Below are 20,022 nucleotides of genomic sequence, written 5' to 3'. Positions count from 1 at the left end.
CCATGAAAATTTCACTCCAAATTCATTCTATTTTACTGGAAAATCTGAAATTCAGGGGTCTAGATAAAACTGGACTCTAATTAGAGAAAATCAAATGCTTATTCTGCTATAGGAATACATGGCAGTTCCCAAGAATAGTTTCTGTTAGCTGCCTAAGAGATAAAATGCCATGGTAGTTAGATTAGGTAGAACACGAGGTCTCCTTTGAAAAGATGTTGGAGTATCTGTACTTTGATCTGTTCCCCATCTCCAAACCTACCTGAGGGATGATAGTTAGAAATGGGTTGTTTGGAGTTCAGAGATAAATACGTAACTAACACTCACTAGTTGCTAATTAAAAAAAGAAAAGAAAAAACTTAAAGGTTTCAGTCTTAGGCCAGACTAATATATCTTCATTAAAAAAAAAAAAATGACCATTTCAAAGTAATACATTAAAGAAAGAAAGCAAAGTTTTAAGTACTAAATTGATGACTAGATAGAGAGGTGCTTGAAGGTCTCAACTGGTGAAAGACAGGGACTCAAGCCTAGAAGTAAAAAAAAAAAAAAAAAAAAAAAAAGATCTTAAACACTGGTATAGTATAGTACCCCTATTTCTTTGGAAACACTGAAAAAGAATTCTGTGGCTTTGGAGACTTTGGTGAAACAGACACAGGAAACATTTATATCATGTTTTTTGACATTCCTGAAAGGAGGATTTGGATATTGAAGCCAGAGTGAGGTGCTGCCAAATGACAGAGAGCAGCTTGACCTGGAGCATTTTCTGAAAGGGCTTTTCTGGAAAACCACAAGCTTAGTGTTTGTATACCCAGCCTAGGGTCTCAAAATGCTGGATGGCTTCAGCAGAATAAATCACACCCCTAGTTTTGAGGAAATAGCCTAGGAAAATAAATAAAGGATCACTTACTGTGGATTAGGCCAGTAGGCTTTGTGGGCTCAGAAATATTCAATGGCTACACATAGTCTCTATGCTCAAAGCTCAATATTTGACATTCATTTTACACTGGTTTTGATAAATGTAAATCTCATTATAATATTACTTTCCCATATGTTTATATCCCCCACATATCTGTCAGTTTGTCGTACTGTGGGGGCTTGCGTGTTGCTGTGATGCTGAAAGTTATGCCACTTGTATTCAGATACAAGCAGGGTCACCCATGGAGGACAGGTTTCAGCTGAGTTTCCAGACTAAGACAGACTAGGAAGAAGGACCCGGCAGTCTACTTCTGAAAAGAATTAGCCAGTGAAAACCTTATGAATAGCAGCAGAACATTGTCTGATATAGTGCCGGAAGATGAGCCCCCTAGGTTGGAAGGCGCTCCAAAGATGACTGGGAAAGAGTTGCCTCCTCAAAATAGAGTCGACCTTAATGACATGGATGGAATAAAGCTTTCAGGACCTTCATTTGCTGATGTGGCATGACTGAAAATGAGAAGAAACAGCTGCAAACATCCATTAATAATGGGCACCTGGAATGTATGAAGTATGAATCTAGGAAAATTGGAAATTGTCAAAAATGAAATGGAACACATAAACATTGATATCCTAGGCATTAGTGAGCTGAAATGGACTGGTACTGGCCGTTTTGAATTGAACAATCATATAGTCTACTATGCTGGGAATGATAATTTGAAGAGGAATAGTGTTACTTTCACTGTCAAAAAGAACATTTCAAGATCCATCTTGAACTGTAATGCTGTCAGTGATAGGATAATATCCATATGCCTACAACGAAGACCACTTAATACAACTAATATTCAAAGTTACGTACCAACCACTAAGGGCAAAGGTGAAGAAATAGAAGATTTTTATCAGCTGCTGCAGTCTGAAATTGATTAAACATGCGATCAGGATGCATTGATAATTACTGGTGATTGGAATGCAGAAGTTGGAAACAAAGAAGAAGGATCGGTAGTTGGAAAATGTGGCCTTGGTGATAGAAACAATGCCGGAGATCCAGTGACAGAATTTTGCAAGACCAAGGACTTCTTCATTGCAAATACCTTTTTTCACCAACATAAATGGTGACTATACACATGGACCTCGCCAGGTTGAACACACAGGAATCAAATCTACTACATCTGTGGAAAGAGATGATGGAAAAGCTCAATATCATCAGTCAGAAAAAGGCCAGGGGCTGACTGTGGAACAGACAATTAATTGCTCATATTTTTTTTTTTTTTTTATGCAAGTTCAGGTTGAAACTGAAGAAAATCAGAGCAAGTCGACGAGATCCAAAAGATAACCTTGAGTATATCCCACCTGAATTTAAAGGCCATCTGAAGAATAGATTTGACACGTTGAACACTAATGACCAAAGACCAGACAAGTTGTGGAATGACATCAAGGACATCCTACGTGAAGAAAGCAAGAAGTCATTGAACAGACAGGAAAGGAAGAAAAGACCAAGATGGATGTCAGAGAAGACTCTGAAACTTGCTCTCAAATGTCTAGCTATTAAAGGAAAGGAAGAAATGATGAAGTAAAATAACTGAAGAGAAGATTTCAAAGTGTGGTTCGAGAAGACAGATTAAAGTATTATAATGACATATGCAAAGAGCTGGAGATAGAAAACTAAAAGGGAAGAACACACTCTGCATTTCTCAAGCTGAAAGAACTGAAGAAAAACTTCAAGCCTCGAGGTGCAAGAGTGAAGGATTCTATGGGAAAAATACAAAAAGACGCAGGAAGCATTAAAAGAACATGGAAGGAATATACAGAGTCATTATACAGAAAAGAACTAGTCAACATTCAACCATTTCAAGAGGTGGCATATGAACAGGAACCAATGGTACCGAAGGAAGAAGTCCAAGGTGTACTGAAGACACTGGCGCAAAACAAGGCTCAATTGAGATGTTTTAACAAACAAATGCAGCACAGGAAGCGATCACTCGTCTATGCCAAGAAATTTGGAAGACAGCTTCCTGGCCAACTGACTGGAAGAGATCCATATTTATGCCTATCCTCAAGAAAGGTGATCCAATGGAATGTGGAAATTATGGAACAATATCGTTAATATCACATGCAAGCAAAAATTTTTGCATTTGCAAAAGCGGCTGCAACGGTGTATTAACAGGGAACTGCCAGAAATTCAGGCCAGGTTCCAAAGAGGATGTGGAACCAGGTATATCACTGCTGATGTCAGATGGATCCTGGCTGAAAGAAGAGAATACCAGAAGGATGTTTACCTGTGTTTTATTAACTATGCAAAGGTATTCGACTGTGTGGGTCATAACAAATTATGGATAACATTGCGAAGAGTGGGAATTACAGAACATTTAATTGTGCTTAGAGGAACCTGTATGTAGATCCAGAGGCATTCATTCAAACAGAAAAAGGGGCTACTGAGTGCTTTAAAATCAGGAAAGGTGTGCATCAGGGTTGTATCTTTTCACCATACCTATTTAATCTGTATGCTAAGCAAATAATCTGAGAAGCTGGGCTATATGAAGAAGAATGAGGCATCAGGATTGAAAGAAGACTCATTAACAACCTGCGTTATGCAGGTGACACAACCTTCCTTGCTGAAAGTGAAGAGGACTTGAAGCACTTACTGATGAAGATCAAAGATCACAGCCTTTAGTATGGATTATACGTCCACATAAAGAAAACAAAAATCCTGACAACTGGACCAATAAACAACATCATGATAAACGGAGAAAAGATTGAAGTTGTCAAGGATTTCATTTTACTTGGATTCACAATCCACACCCTTGGAATCAGCAGTGAAGAAATCAAAAGACACATTGCATTGGGCACATCTGCTGCAAAGGACCTCTTTGAAGTGTTCAAAAGCAAAGATGTCACCTTGAAGATTAAGGTGCGCCTGACCCTAGCCATGGTGTTTTCAATCACCTCATAGGCATGTGAAAGCTGGACGATGAATAAGGAAGACCAAAGAAGAACTGATGCCTTTGAATTGTGATGTTGGCGAAGAATATTGATTATTCCATGGACTGCCAAAAAAATGAACAAATCTGTCTTGGAAGAAGTACAACCAGAATGTTCCTCAGAAGCAACAACTGTGAGACAGGGTCTTACATACTTTGGACATGTTGTCAGGAGGGATCAATCCTGGAGAAGGACATCATGCTTGTTAAAGTATAGGGTCATTGAAATAGTGGAAGACCCTCAACGAGATGGATTGACACAGTGGCTACAACAATGGGCTTAAGCATAACAAGGATTGTAAGGATGGTGCAGGGCTGGGCAGTATTTCGTTATGTTATGCACAGGGTCACTATGAGTCTGAATCGACTCAATGGCACCTAACAACAACAATAATAAGTTTATATACTCTCAGTAGTGTTGCTAAAGGGGGGTATACAAACCAGATATATTTTATATAATTAATCTCTTTGAGAATTCCTGATAAACGGCATAGGTAGAGTAGATAAACTTACCACCAGCCCATATACCCCTTTAAGGTAGAGACTGTGTCACTTAGTTCTGTACAGAAGTAAATTAACACAGTGTTGACTTTTATTATTAAAAGTTATGACTAGAGAGAGATTTGGATGTGAGGACTTCAACTTATAAAAAAAGGTAGATGCAAAGTCAGATGGCTATCTACTTCACGAGAGCAGGGGTTATGTTTACATTTAGCCAGCAGTATCCTATAACATGGCACACAGTAGAAGCTTAAAAAAAGTGTTGAATGGATTAGGAATTTTTAACTTGCTAAGGGTGATGATTGTCTTTAAATGCCTGATTAATTTGTCTATGGGTTATAAATTAAACTTGTTTCATGTCGTATGTGTTGTTGTTATGTTGTACATAGGGTTGCTATGATTCAGAACTGTCTTAGTCATCTAGTGCTGCTATAACAGAAATACCACAAGTGGATGGCTTTAACGAAGAGAAGTTTATTCTCTCAAAGTCCAGTAGGCTAGGAGTCCAAATTCAGGGTGCTGCCCCCAGGGGAAGGCTTTCTCTCTCTGTCAGCTCTGCAGGAAGGCCCCTGTCATCAGTCTTCCCTTGGTCTGGGAGCATGTCAGTACAGGAACTCAGGTCCAAAGGACCCGCTCTGTTCCCAGCACTGCTTTCTTGGTGGTACGCAGCCTCCGTGTCTCTCTGCTTGCTTCTCTTTTATATCTCAAAGGAGATTGGCTTAAAACACTACCTAATCTTGTAGACCTCATCAATATAACTGCCACTAATCCATTTTATTGCATCACGGTGATAGGGTTTACAACATATAGGGCAATCACATCAGAAGATAAAATGGTAGGCATCATACAATCATACAAGAGAATCATGACCTAGCCAAGTTGACAAACATTTTGGGGGGACACAATTCAATCCACGACAGTAACTGACTGGACAGCACCTAACAACAAAAATGTGTTGCTAAGGGCTTAATCGAGAACAGTAAGCGAGTCTTATGTACAAGAATATTTAGTTAAAAATAAGGAAACATGCTATAATGTCATCTCTAATTGAATTGAATCTTTTACTAGATCCCACTGTTGGGTTTCCATTTTCTAGTACGATGCCTGCCTAATAGCATAAGTTTAAACTAATGCCTAAGCGAATAATGATTAGAGCTTTTAAACCATGGAATTAGTGAGCTATCCATCATCAGGGATGTTGTAGCATTGCCTAAGGGGCTCTGCTGTGTGAGCCTTCCTGCAGAGATTCAAGGATCAGGTAGGGGCAGGACTAGATGACATGTCATGTTCATTCTAATTGTGGGACCCTTCAAGGGTTATTCCTAGGTTTCCTTTAAATTCTTTTAAATTGGATCATGCTTTTTGCCTGTATGTAACAGTCACTCCACACAATTCTTAAAAACAAATATTCCGCCAACGGTAAGGCACTCCACAAGGAAGAAACTGTAATTCCTTGGTTTATGGTGAAGAAAAAGAACTGTGTTCTCCCTCTTGGGACTATGCGGAAAAAAATATGTTATGTTTTGAAGAAATCAAGCGGCTTTCTTCCTTGTCCCTTGTTCAGATCACTGCCTCATGACATCTCTCCCTGTTACCTGGATTTCAGAAGCAGCAGGTTGTCCAGGCCACTGTTAGAAGCACTCTCATCTCCCTCAGGAGAGTAACAGAATAAAGCTTTGTTTCTAAACGTTAGCTGATTATAAAGCTTCTACAGAGAATTCCCCTTGAGGCCACACCATGATCACCGGAACTCATGTTATCAGGTGTTCCCTAAGTGTTGTCCCTAAAGGTCATCTGAAAGTTAAATGCTTCTTTAACATACACACATGAGTTTGTATATACGTGTGTGTATGCAATGGAGCAAGGGGAGCAGTCATGGCAGTGTCGTTGGTGCCTGCTTGAGGCTTCTTCCTTTGGGGCAAAATCATATTGGGGTTTCTTTTTTTATTGGAAATGTCCTTTTATTGGAGGACAGTCCTGGAGCAGCTACATAGAATTGTCTGGTTAGAAAAGCTTCTCTGCTCTTAAAATAACACCTACTGAGATTTTTTAATCATCTTGAAATGATTGTATGTCATTTCAGTGTGTGCCTGTTCACTTCCTCTCCCATCCCTAAGCTGATGGGCAGAAATATATGTTTACAGTTTTCATTTATTCATAATTTAAAAACTTTCTCCGGTATTGGGGCAAACTGGAATAACAATTTGCAGAGAAAGGTGAGCGCAGAATACTAAAATAACATCAAAAGGAAAAATATGTAAAGCATTGCACAGGTGAACTTGAACTTGGCCAAAAGAACCTTCATGACTCAATTGCACAAGATCTTTCAGAAGGAAAAAGGAGGAGGGCGAAGAAATAATAATAATGTATGTGATGCACTTTACATCATTCAACCTTTACACTTTTTAAGGTGTGTCAGAGAGGAAATATTATTAGTATTTGACAGCAGGGGAAACTGAAGTATATTGTGGTCAAGTGACTTGCATAAAGTCACGTGGTAACTTAGTGCTTGAGCTTAGAGCAGTGACTCTTAAGCTCTTTGGGCTTATAGAAACTGTTAGGGTTGCTATGAAAGCTGTGTGTGGATCTTATTCCTAGAATGGGGGGAAGGGGCGAGAATTACATTTGGACAAATTTTTCAGTTGACTTCAGGGGAGTCCCTCGAGTCCATCCATGTACTCTGTGATAAAGACTATCACTTGAGGCTTATTTCCCAATCTCTGGATGGCCAGGTTCAGATACAGAAGTTTGGTTGTTACCTGGACCCTCATGCACTGTTGAAATGGCAGGGTAGGGAGTATGAAAAATGAGATATTTTGTATAGATTTTGAAAGCCATTAGCAAAATAAATCACAAACAGAATCCTAAAAGTAACTGACAGTTATGGTCTTGTTCTACAATGTGTATAACATAAGCCTGGGATGAGAATTAAAAACTGAGATGAGAAAAAATACATTCACACACACACATATATACGCGTGTATGTATAAAGATACATATCTTTATCTTTATAAGAAAAGGTCGCTAGGTCTTTTCTCCTCCTGAGTGGGTGGTGGGCTTAAACCATCGACCTTTCATTACCAGTCAAGCACTTAACCATTGCATCACCAGGGCTCCTTCAGGACCCACCTATACTTGGTGGTCAGTAGTACATGCTCTGGTGCAAGGTTCCTGGGCCCATAGCCTGCTCTTCCACTGGGTTGAATTGGGCAATGCACCAAACCTCTTTGAGTTTCAGTTTCCTTATTTGTAAAATGGAAGTAACAGTAGTACCTACCTCATAAGGTTTTTGTGCTGGTTAAACAAGTTAATAGGATAACAAACTTAGAAGAATAAGCTCTCAGTAAATATTAGCTAATATTAAGAGTCCATGGTTTCAGTTCTGGGCCTACTCTTCAGATAACGATCAGACAGAACTATAAGACAAAAAATAATACACATGAGGAATGTGCTTCTTAGTTCTATCAGAAAGATACACGAGACCAAATGGGCGACTCTTGTCCTGAGGCAGGATGAGAAGACAGGAAGGGACGGGAATTGGTCGAACGGACATAGGGAGCAGGGAGTTGCCCGCTCTTCCACTGGGTTGAATTGGGCAGTGCACCGAACCTCTTTGAGTTTCAGTTTCCACGCTACAAACAGGGCACAAAACATGTCGGGAGGTATCTTTCTCTGCCTCTGTCTCTTATCTCTGTATCTATCTGTCTACACACATATGGATATGTATGTGTATATATACACATGTTCTGTACATATATATTCAAGGTATATACACTTTTTTTTCATGTAGAATTTCAGTGTCCAGCACGCCCTGTCTTGCTAATAGATTAGTTGCAGTCAATTAGTTGACTGATTTCTTTAATGCCAGAATGCTTACACCTGTAAGACTAAAAGGTGTTTGTCTTATTTAAGTGGAGAGAAAGACTTGATCTAGTATGAAAATATGTCAGTTGTGGGAGAGACACAGCTCTCAGTTGTGCATGAAAGTAGCTGAGTTTATGAACAACGTTAATTAATGTTTTTCTCTCTTCAAGGGGTAAACTTTTCTTCATTGATCAGGCATAACAGAAAAATAAATAAATGTCTTGGCACATTTGCTGATGATAAAAGGAAGCCATCCAACCTCATAAACACAAACAACCTGACATTTATTCTGGTGTTGGATTGAAGTCCTTGAAACCTGAGCTTGGGGGCTGCCCACTCTGGGTGTGGAGGACTTGTCCAAGCTGCTCCTCAAAATCAAAGAGTCTGTGCCCATTGTATCCCCTTCATTCAAGCTGACATTTGATAGCTAATAGCAATATTAACACACACATAAAAGTGAGCTGTGACCCTCAAGAACAGAAAAAATAAAATAAAATATATATAATTTGAACCTTAGCCCCAAACCAACAAAATTCTGAGCTCTTTATAGTTATTCATCTTGGCCCATAGTAAATTAACTGTATCCCTACTATTTATATTTAAATTGAAGAAAAAACCAGGTTGTAATTCATTTATTTAATGAAGTTTGTTGGAAGGGATGTACTTTGGAGTTAGGTCTGTGTTTCTACAGAATAACTGGAGCTTTAAATGATCTCCGATATCGTCAAATACTCTGACAACTAAGGGTTCCCATCTCTGCCCCACATCTCCAAAAATAGTATCATAGCATGAACAGAAATTAGAGAGAAAAGATTTTAGAATTATAATAAAATTCCTGCTTTACACTACAGCGAACGCTTAAGTACACAAGTTAAGAGAAAGATGTCAGTTCTTCTTTGAGAGTTCATTTAATATCTACTTTATAGGTGATGGGAGCCCTGGTGGTGCGGTGGTTAAGAGCTCAGCTGCTAACCAAAATGTTGGCAGTTTGAATCCACCAGCCTCTCCTTGGAAACCCTACAGGGCAATTCTACTCTGTCCTGTAGGGTCACTATGAGCTGAGATCGACTCGACAGCAACAGGTTTGGTCTTATAGGTGATGCAGTGTGTTCGTGGTAGAGGCAGGATGAAGAATGTAGATAATTTAAAGAAGTGGGTTAAATGAGAAAAAGAACTTCTTCTTTTTACTTAGAATGTAATTTCTCCAGTATCAAACTCTACTCAAATCATTTATCATAACTGAGCATAAGTGCATTTTGTTTTATCTAAAGCTTTTAATTATACATCTTTAGGACAGATAAGAATTCTCAAGTATTTTTTTGCATATATTAGTTCTTTAGGGCATTAAGAGATACTAACTGATAGGTAAAAAACAAAAACAAACAAACCAAAAACCTTATAGCATTCAGTAATTGGTTTTATCCAGACTCTTGGAAAGTTAAAGAGGTAGAGGGCAGAAGGACCATCAAGTACACTGTGAATCTTCACATGGAGGCTCGTTCACGTAAGAACTCCCAAAGTTATCTGACCAAAAGACATCCCTTCCTTTTATTCTCTGTGGAGCATTTCATGGGGATGAATAGTCTACAGAATACATCTTGTGAAATGTTGCTCTAGATTCTGGCTTTTCTCATTTGAAGTCTTACTGTTAAAGCATGACCTGCAATGATGCTTAAATTCTGTGTCCCCTCCTCAGAAAAAGTGTCCTGCCCCTGCGCAGTAGGGTGTGCATTTGTTAATGGAAGGGACAGATTTTCTCCCTCCCTCTGGGTTTAATGGATTGCTACAAATCAAACTTCAGTAATAGGAAAGCTTTCTCTAATCACCCCAGCTAGAGGGAAGAATGAATCAATTGATAAGCATCACTAGCACAGTTCATATATCACAAATCCTTTAAAAAGGGGTTTAATTCCCCCCCCAAAAAGAGGGAAAGTGATGTGAATGTCTTTTAATATGAGTGTGTGAGTATGTGCGTATGTGTGAGACTATGTGCGTGTCTTTTAGGAAGTCTTCCTCTGACCAACACCCCCTAAATTAGGTTAGATGCACCAGCTATGTGCTCCAGGACATGGTATTTGCTTTAGCAGAGCTTGTAGCACATCGTTGGTCTCTACTGCCAGCCCAAAGGTAAGCTCTTAGGGGGAAGAGACTGTTAAGTGAGTTAAGTTTGTACAAATTAATATGAAAATTTAAAGCACACGTTCTATAGGCAAGTGAAACATGAGAACCCTCTCCCCATCCCACACTAACTTTATGACACCCATAGATATCTTAAGACAGAATAGCACCAAATTCTCAGACATGAGCATATACACTTTCATTTTACTTCTTCCAGAAATTCTTTCAGAGCAATAATTTGCTAGTTCTTAAAGAGCAAAGTCTGATCCTTTTGCCTTAATTAACATTTTTCCCCTAAGAACCTGGGTTTTGCTGGGCATCTATCTGTTACCTTGACCCTGCACAAAATCCTATTTTTACTTCCATACCAGTAAAAGCAAGTAGGCAAACTCTCCACTGTCCCAGTCAACGCATTCTTATTGGCACTTAAGGTTCCCAGTGTACTGTGAACTTACAGATTATTGCCAAAGTGAGGCCTAAGAGTGGGCAAAACCTTTAAAGAATTGGGCTTGAGATCAGATAAATGCTGTTCAACTTGGGTTTTTACAATATAGGAATTTTTTTTTTATATGTTTGTGAAAAAATTTATATATATATTTTTAAAAGCTCCAACTTTGTTTCTTTGGTGGAGACACCATCCTAGATTTTGCTTTGAAATATTGTGAGGCCTGGTCATAGAAATTGGTAGGGACTTGCATTTAGAGGTTTGAGCTCACATGGTAAATAAATTCATAGTATCTCTTCAGTTATGGAGCAAAAACTATTCCATATAACTGCCTCCCAAATGACCATCTTAACATGGTGATTATTTGTTTATGGGCCCTGAACACATTCTGAAGTTGGGAAGCAGATGAAGGGCTAGGGACAGACATATGTTTGGATGGAAATAATGTTTCTTTGGGAGAGTCTGGGCTCCTAAGAGCTTCCATGTAATTCATAAACATAAGGCACAATTGGAAATGATACTCTCTGGCTTAGGAGTTTGTAGAACCATGAACAAAAAAGTACAAAACCAAATCTCATCTTCCCATTTGTAATATTTTTTCTATTGTGATATAAATGAAGCTCCACTGTGGAATTAATTCTGATCTCTAAATGAGATGGGCAGATGAGGCTCCACTATCATTTAACTTCCATGGTTTTAACTTGAGATTTACCTCCTGGAGTTAAAATATAGCTCTGAATTTGGGACTTTTCTATTTCACTTGTGAGTTGAATTGATTAAGGTCTTTTAAACTGGCACGCACTAAGTGTGCTCTTGGAAACTCTATAGGGCAGCTGTACCCCATCCTGTAGTGTACCTATGAGTCAGAATTGACTCAATGGCAATGGGTTTGGTAAGTGTGCTCTTTTTATTCTTTTTTCAGGTTGTGGAGGAAATAAAACCATTTATTAACTATTTATTGATTATGCCCAGAGGCACCTAGGGCTAGAAGAGTTTTATGTATAAGGTATGGCATTTCTAGTGTGTGCAGTTGAATGCCTAGGAAGTTCAGCAAGGTTTTTCCACTCTCACTTGTCAGAACTCTTAGTTTTCCACCATTCTGTAACCTTCAGAATCTCCATTCATTTCATAGCTTCCCAGCAGCTGTTCTCTGCCAATCTTCAGAGCCTCACCCTCTACATGCAAGGCTTAACATATAGCAAAAACTTAATGGGATACTTTGGAATTTCTGGAAAACTCCCTATTTGTCCAATTTTTTTTTCTTCAGTACTCTGTCTCACAAATTCCAGCCACCTCAGTAGCCCCAAGCTCCAGTTTCTGTCTCCTCATACCAACTGGAGTGCCATGTTCTGTTTGATCTCTAACTCAGCATGCCATTGTCTGGAAAGTACCCACAGGCAGAAAGCTTGAGGAATTGTGGGGTTGCTTCTTGTGTTTACCTCCTCTCAGAGACAGTAGTTACATGCTATCTGTCATCCAGTGTCTAAAAACAATGATCTCACATATTTGTCCAGTTTTATAGTTTTTTCTTTTTTCGTATGTGTATGTGGTGGGAGGGTTAGTCCAGTACTAGTTTTCTGTCAGGAACAGGAGCAGAAGTCATTGCAATTATACTTAATTGCTTCCCATGGCTAATGACTATTTCAACCTTCACCTTTGAATAATGTTGGGAGGAAGATTTAATTTTAAGCTGTTACCTGCAACACTATTTTTTCCACCCTCTTCTTAGAAATTATCACCAGGATAATAGATTACAGTTCTGCTTATAATTTTTTATTTTCTACAGTGCTTGTAAGACACTAATAAAGAGAAAACTCAATATTATTGGCATGATAAAGTAAAAACTATTAACAAGTAGACAGAGTTGATCATATTTATTATATGTGGGTGGATTGGAAAGAGCAATAATATACTAGATGAAAAAACTATATTACGAGAATAATCAATTTCTATTTGCAGTTTTTGTCATAGAGAACTGGTTTAAATTATGATGACCGTTTTTAAATACCATGGCTACTGGAGAAAATAGAAGGTAGATGATGAAAAGTAGAAGGGCAATTTATGTTTCATTTACAGATGAGATATTTGATATAGAAAAATACAAATCCCATAGTTTGTTTAGGATCCATTTTATAGTTATATTTATTATTATAAAAAATAAATATATTATCTCATTAGGGCAGTGATGGAAAACTCTGCTAAAAAAAAACAACGAACCCTTGTATCCACACGTGACATGTATGTCCTGAACCAAACCATGAGAGATAGGAATGTTTTCTCAACCAAGCACAGTTGAGAGGTAGGGCCTGCTAAAGGTAGTAGAAGACATGGTGACAGAAAAGGAGGACGTTGTAACTTTATAGGGGTTATTAATAGTTGATCAAGTTCCTTATCAACTAGACCTACTAATAATAGAGCCATATGTAGAAAACTGTTGGCATCTCTCAACAACCAAAGTGCATTTCAAACTCCATACAGGGTGCAAATAAGTAGCAAAGAAAAAAAATGTGTGGAAATTATATCAGAGTAGATATAAGGCTGAACATTTCAGAGAAGAGTTGTACTTCTTATTAGTTTCTCTTATCAGTAAAGATAGATATGGGATGTAAATTAGCATATATAAAAACATATCTTGCAAATTACCTTGCACATAGTTGTGAATCAGTAGATAGCAAGACACAATTGAGAGAAATTGAAGAAGATGTGGGAAATGAAAAGATATACTATGTTTATGAATGAGGATACATTATAAAATTTTGGCTGAACAGTGAGATATTGCCAGTTTTACGAATTAGGGAAGAATTTGTGGTGAATGGGAGGGAGTTAGAAGAGCCCTCACAAAAGACAAAAGAGTAAGCAAGGAACCCAAGAGTGAGGTGAACTTGATAGAGTCACTAAATAAAGAAGAGCAGTGTTGGAGGACTCTGCACAGGGCAGCAAAGTTGACGATAGAGTAGCAGTTAGAATTACTGTGGGAGAGATGGCCCTTGAGCCTTTACGCCTATGCCAAGAGGCCCTCTTAGTGGCGTGGGGTACAGAAGCTCACTTGGCCTTTACCCCTGAAGTGCAGGCGTAAAATTGCTTTTTCAAGAGATAACTTAGATTTCAGCAGTGGTCTGTGGTCCCAGAAAATTTCATTAACATCTTGATGGAAAATTCAAAAATGTCTCCTGCTAAGTCAGAATATGAAACCGATTAGATGAAAATGTATCTGAGGAAAAAGGTCAGAGATGTGCTGATAAATCTTCTTGTGCTTTCCATATGAAAGGACATTTCAAACCCGGTCCTATCAAAGGATCCTACACAGATGATTCTTTAGTGTTTACCCGGCTCCTTCCAGGCTAGACCAAATAAAATGGTTGGATCCAAATTTGGAAAGTTTTCTACTTGGAGGTCTTTGCAAACAACACACCTGAGACAACTACAATTGACCAGAAAATAGTCTATTCTCTTTCTTTTACCTTATTTTATTTCAACTTTTAAAACATCAATTCCAAATAAAATCTTTAGGCTTTGCATTGGAATCATTTTTGATATCTCTCTCACACACACACACACACACACACACACACACACAGAGTACAAGGAAGGTTGTAGTAGAGTTCAGTTTAAAATATTCCTTCTCAAGCTATCTACGGTGAAGGACTATGTTTTTTCAGTACGTGGTAGAACAATAATGTGTGTTTGTAGAACTACACAGCAAATACAACATTGCCTAGAGCATAAACATAAAAAAAAAAAACACAAAAAACTCATTGCTGTTGAAGCCCGGATGTGCCAACTTAGTAACCTGGGGACCATTCTATTAATGAAGCCACTCCAATCTCTTCACTGAAACTCCCTTGTAAGGTCAAAACTTTATCCAGTTCCTTCAGTTAAAGTCATTTCAAGGCTGAATACAGTTTTCCTTGTGGAGGAAAGGACAAGGACATCCTGGCTTGCGGTAGTGAAATGAGGGGAGGAGCCATGGTGTTAGAGGTCAGTATCAGAGGTTGAGTCACAGTAATTGCAGAAAACCAGGCTGCAGTTACAACGCACATACAGTCATGCCAGTCCAGTTCTCACAGATAACAAGCATTCTCTATCACCCTCACCCAACATCCACTTCATTCCCTTCCCAGGAAAACTCACTCATTCATCTGGCAAATTCCAAAGGTCAAGACTCTAAGTGAGAGTCTAGAAGATGGCAGTTTTCATTCTTGGCAGGATTTTGTCTATGACTTTACTTCTGTGCCTTAACACTTTAATCAAATGCTGTGACATAAAATATGTATTTCTCCAAATAAGTTTATGTATGGTACAAGTTGCTGTTTGGAACATCTGAATATTTATAAATGGCATATCAGATATTACTTGTCCATTTATTTTCGGAATTTGTCTCACACATTCATTGCCCTCTGTAGCCTATCTGTGAATTCCCTAGGAGCTGTAATCAGTCATTTCAGACACGCTGTTGTGTATCACCAGAGTGATAACTTTTAGAACCAAATCAGTGATTTATTTTAATACAATGAAACTTGGAAGTTTTTTTTCTTTTTCAAATAAGAATATGAACGTGAGAAGTGGAAAGCAGTAGAATTTAGTCAGTGAATTGTTGCTATTGTGTCCCAGTGGTTGAGCTGCTGTTCTTGGTGACAGCTCTTGTTGCTGAATTGCCTTCATTGGAACGTCCTAATGAAGTTGAAAAATAAACAACTTATTTCAAAATATCTTCCTCCATAACTAATGAAGACAGATTAATTTACTTCAAATCTTAAGCCAAGTAAAAACTAAACAATCTTTGTCTTAAACATTTTTAGAATAACAATGTTTAAAGCCGTGGAAAAAGTGTGTGACTGTAAATATTTTAGAGGAAGACATGCAACTGGTTTTTATGGTATTACTCTCTCTGAGGTCAAAAGGAAATTAACCTTTTATAAAACTGCCATATTCTCATCATCTCATTAAGAGATTGTGGGATATGAAGTCCAGACACTGAAATTATTTGGCAGTTTGAATGTCTTCCCCTTGAAGATTTATGAAGAGAAAAGTGTCAGTAGAAGACATTGTATTTGAGTGAATTCCTAAAGGATTAGTCTCGGGTGGAGATACTTACATTTTCATCAGTAACTGAATAATTGGACTCATTTCTAACAGTGAGGTTAGTGAGGGATTCCTTACATAGGAACTGGTGCCAAGACATTCAATTCATTGACTATTCAACAGGGACGTACTGTGGTTAAAGGAGCTTTCCCACACCCGATTCAGTAAATAAGCAACAAAACTGAAGTTGCACAACATTATCATTCAAAGATAAAAACAGCTAAAATTTTGTGAGAGCTCACCCACTAGGTGACAGGGGCTTAAAATGTATTATCTCTAATCATCATAACACTGTAAAATAAGTATTTTTCTTCAGTTTACATAGGTGAAAATAATGCCCATAGAGGTTAACTAACTCACTGACTATTACCCTCTGCAAATAATGGCACAAGGGTTTGTCCTATTCCACAAAAATGGTTATTAACTATTGTATAATTTTCTAATATCTCTCTGTCTCTCTCTCTCTCTCTCTCACACACACACACACAGAGTACAAGGAAGGTTATAGTAGAGTTCAGTTTAAAATATTCCTTCTCAAACTATCTATGGTGAAGGATTACGTTTCTTCAGTATGTGGTAGACCAATAATGTATGTTTGTAGAACTAAACAGCACATACAACATTGCCTAGAGCATAAACATAAAAAAAACAAAAAACGCATTGCTGTCGAGTCAATTCCAACTCGCAGCAACCCTATAGGACAGAGTAGAACTGCCCCACGGAGTTTCCAAGGAGTGCCTGGTGGATTCGAACTGCCGACCTTTTGATTAGCAGCTGTAGCTCTTAACCACTAAGTGCTTAATAAACATGTGATGAAAGACTGAATAAATGACAATGACACTCACTGAGCTTTTATTTGTGTCAGTGTAAGCCATTTATTAACATTGTATGATGTCTCCCTCTCTCTCTATATTCCCTCCTTCCCCCTCCCACCCCCACATGGGAAGATTAGAACTCTGTGTGTATGTGTTTCAGGTGAAGGTTTACAGAGCAAATTAGTTTCCCATTCAATAATTTACACACAAGTTTTTACCTGACGTTGGTTGCAATCCCCACGATGTGTCAGCACTCTCTACATTGCCACCCTGAGTTCCCCATTTCCATTTATCTGGCTGATTTTGTCCTTTTGGTCTCACATAGATGATTGTTCTAAGGAGCACGTACCTTAAGCGTGTTAAATTGTTTATTTATAGGCCTGTCTATTCTTTGGTTGAAAAGTGATCTCCAGGAATGGCTTCAGTTCCAAGTTAGAGGGATGTCTAAGGGCCATAGTCTTGGGATTTCTCCAGTCTATCTCAGACCAGAAAGTCTGGTCTTTTTTTTTTTTTTTGTAAATTTTAATTTTGTTCTACATTTTTTTGTCTCACTGCAACTGGGGCCTTCTACTGCGATCCCAGTTAGAGTGGTCAGTTAGTGATAGCTGGGCACCATCTAGTTCTTCTGGTCTCAGGCTAATGGAGGCTGTGGTTCCTGTGGTCCATTAGTCATTTGGACTAATTGCTTCCTTGAGTCTTTGGTTTTCTTCATTTTCCTTTGCTCCAGATGGAAAGAGACCAATAGTTTTATCTTAGATGGCTGCTTGCTAGCTTTTAAGACCCAAGTTACTACTCACCTGAACAGGATGTGGAACATTGTCTTTATGAGCTATGTTATGCCAATTGACCTGGATGTCTCCTGAGACTATGGTCCCTAGCCTTCAAGCCCAGTAACTCAGTCCTCCAAGGTGTTTGGTTATGTCTAGGAAGTTTCCATTGCTGTGTTCCCTGTGTGCTTTATTGCATATGTGAATATACATGTAGAACATACAAATATGTACATAGAAACATCCACAGTCAAATCTATATATGCACTTGGGTATACTCACATATGCTCTCCCTCACCTATTCTGAATACATGTCTACCTGTGTATCCACTCATAAATTATTATTTGTTATTACAGTTGTCTTAAGATTGTGTCTTCCCCTGCCCTGGTCATGTTGTACTGACTTCCCCCATATTATGTCTTACCTTTCCCTGCACCAAAGCTAACATGTGTCTTCACTCTAGTTAGTGATTGTACCTCCCTCCCCAGCCCATCCTGGGTAAACATCTGAGAATGTCTTTCTGTCTGTAAACATTTTCTTGACTTTTTATAGTAGTGGTCTTATACAATATTTGTCTTTTTGTGATTGACTTATCTCACTCAGCATAATGTTGTCCGGATTCATCCATATTGTTGATGTCAATATTTTGAGAGTCTCATTAAAAATGTTGTTTATAGAGATACTTTATTCTGATGAGCATAGAGAGGAAAAATAATCTTATATTTTAAAATTTTTATCAGTATACTAAAATTATTCCCAATGACATGTTCTACTTTAAAGTCAAATTTCAAATAAAACTCATCATAGACTTTTTAAGAAAAAATGTTTATTCCTGCAGAAGGGTTTGTGTGAGGACACTGTAATGCCTCCTCTCCTTAGTCCCTTTTTAGAATATTTATTTTACGAAACTATGGTAGAAAAAAAAATCCTCTCTATAATGCTTATGTCATGGATTGAATTATGTTCCCCCCAAAATATGTGTATCAATTGGTCTGGGCCATGATACCTGGTATTGTGTGATTTTCCTATATGTTGTAAATCCTTCCTCTATGATGTTAATAAGGGAGGATGAACAGCAGTTGTATTAGTGAGGCAGGACTCAACCTGTAAGAATGGATTGTGTCTTGGGGCAATCTCTTGAGATATAAAAGAAAGAAGCGAGCAGAGAGACAGAGGGACCTCATACCACCAAGAAAGCAGTGCTGGGAGCAGAGCGGGTCCTTTGGACTTGGGGACCCTGTGCAGAGAAGCTCCTAGTCTGGGGGAATATTGATGAGAAGGTCAACAGAGAAAACCTTCCTCTGGAGCTGATACCCTGAATTTGGACTTTTAGTCTACTTTACTGTGAGGAAATAAATTTCTCTTTGTTAAAGCCATGCATTTGTGGTATTTCTGTCATAGCAGCACTAGATAACTAAGACAGCTTATGTTCTAAAATTAGATGATTTTTAACTTTACTAAAAGTGGAAAATAATCTGAAATTAAGTTATTCAAGGCATTGTGGTTTTATTAATACTAATAAAATAAAAGAGGAGTTTTCCTGAGAGAGATTCAAAATCAATCTAATTTCAGTGGCGGCTGCATAGTTGCTTCTGTACAATAAATAAACATAGTTATATTTTGAAACAATGGTCAGTACATAACAAAACAGTTGTTTCAGATTGAGTCTAAAGTCAAACATTTCTGCCTAACTGAAACAATACTGGAAGAAAATATTCATCTCATTTTTGGTACAATATTAATCTTGTTCCTCTTTACAAAATTGTTAATATTTGTTGAAGAAAGCTAATATTTGTGATTTCTCTGTTCAGCAGCATGGTGAAGAGTAAAATTACCTCATTTCAGAATCTAGTTATCTGCATTAGACTGCTGATAAATCTTTCCTGCACATAAAAGATTTATATCTTACTTTAACACTAAGAGTTTTTTTTTTTTTTTTTTAATATGAAATATGTGTGTGGGGGCCAAGTTATCTTTAAAAAGCAATCTTCCTTTTTTTCTTTATAATTACCAAACTATCAGTTTTCCTTGCTGAGTGAATCAAAATAAAGAAGCTAGTGTTTCTTTTGTTTTGTATCATCTTTAATAAAAACTGCTTTGTGAATATGAACTATGTTTAAGGAACCATGTAGGCTAGGAATTGCAGGGAGGTGGTGGAAACCCTGTTCTCAAGGGAGTTTTGCCTAGAGCTGGCAGGGCTTGGGGAGGTAGAGTTGTTCTCTGTGTCTGGCAGGAGACATGGCCCCTGCTGTCTGCTCTGGGAAACTGGAGCTTGTCAACTCTGCCAGACCTGGGCCCTTCTCAATGCCCCCATCTATCTGCAAACAAACCAGCTGCTGTCAACTCTGACTTTTGGCAGCCGCACATTGCAGAGTAGAACTGCACTCCACAGGGATTGCAATGGCTATGGCCTTTCAGAAGCAGATCACGAGGTCTTTCTTCTGAGGTACCTCTGGCTGGACTTGAATCCAACCTTTTGGTTAGTAGCCAAGCATTCAACTATTTGCACCACCTGGGCAGCCTTCTCAATCCCTAGTTACAT

Source organism: Elephas maximus, chromosome 16, assembly GCF_024166365.1.
Source record: "Elephas maximus indicus isolate mEleMax1 chromosome 16, mEleMax1 primary haplotype, whole genome shotgun sequence".
NCBI classification, from domain to species: Eukaryota; Metazoa; Chordata; class Mammalia; order Proboscidea; family Elephantidae; genus Elephas; species Elephas maximus.
This window is presented reverse-complemented; position numbering follows the sequence as displayed.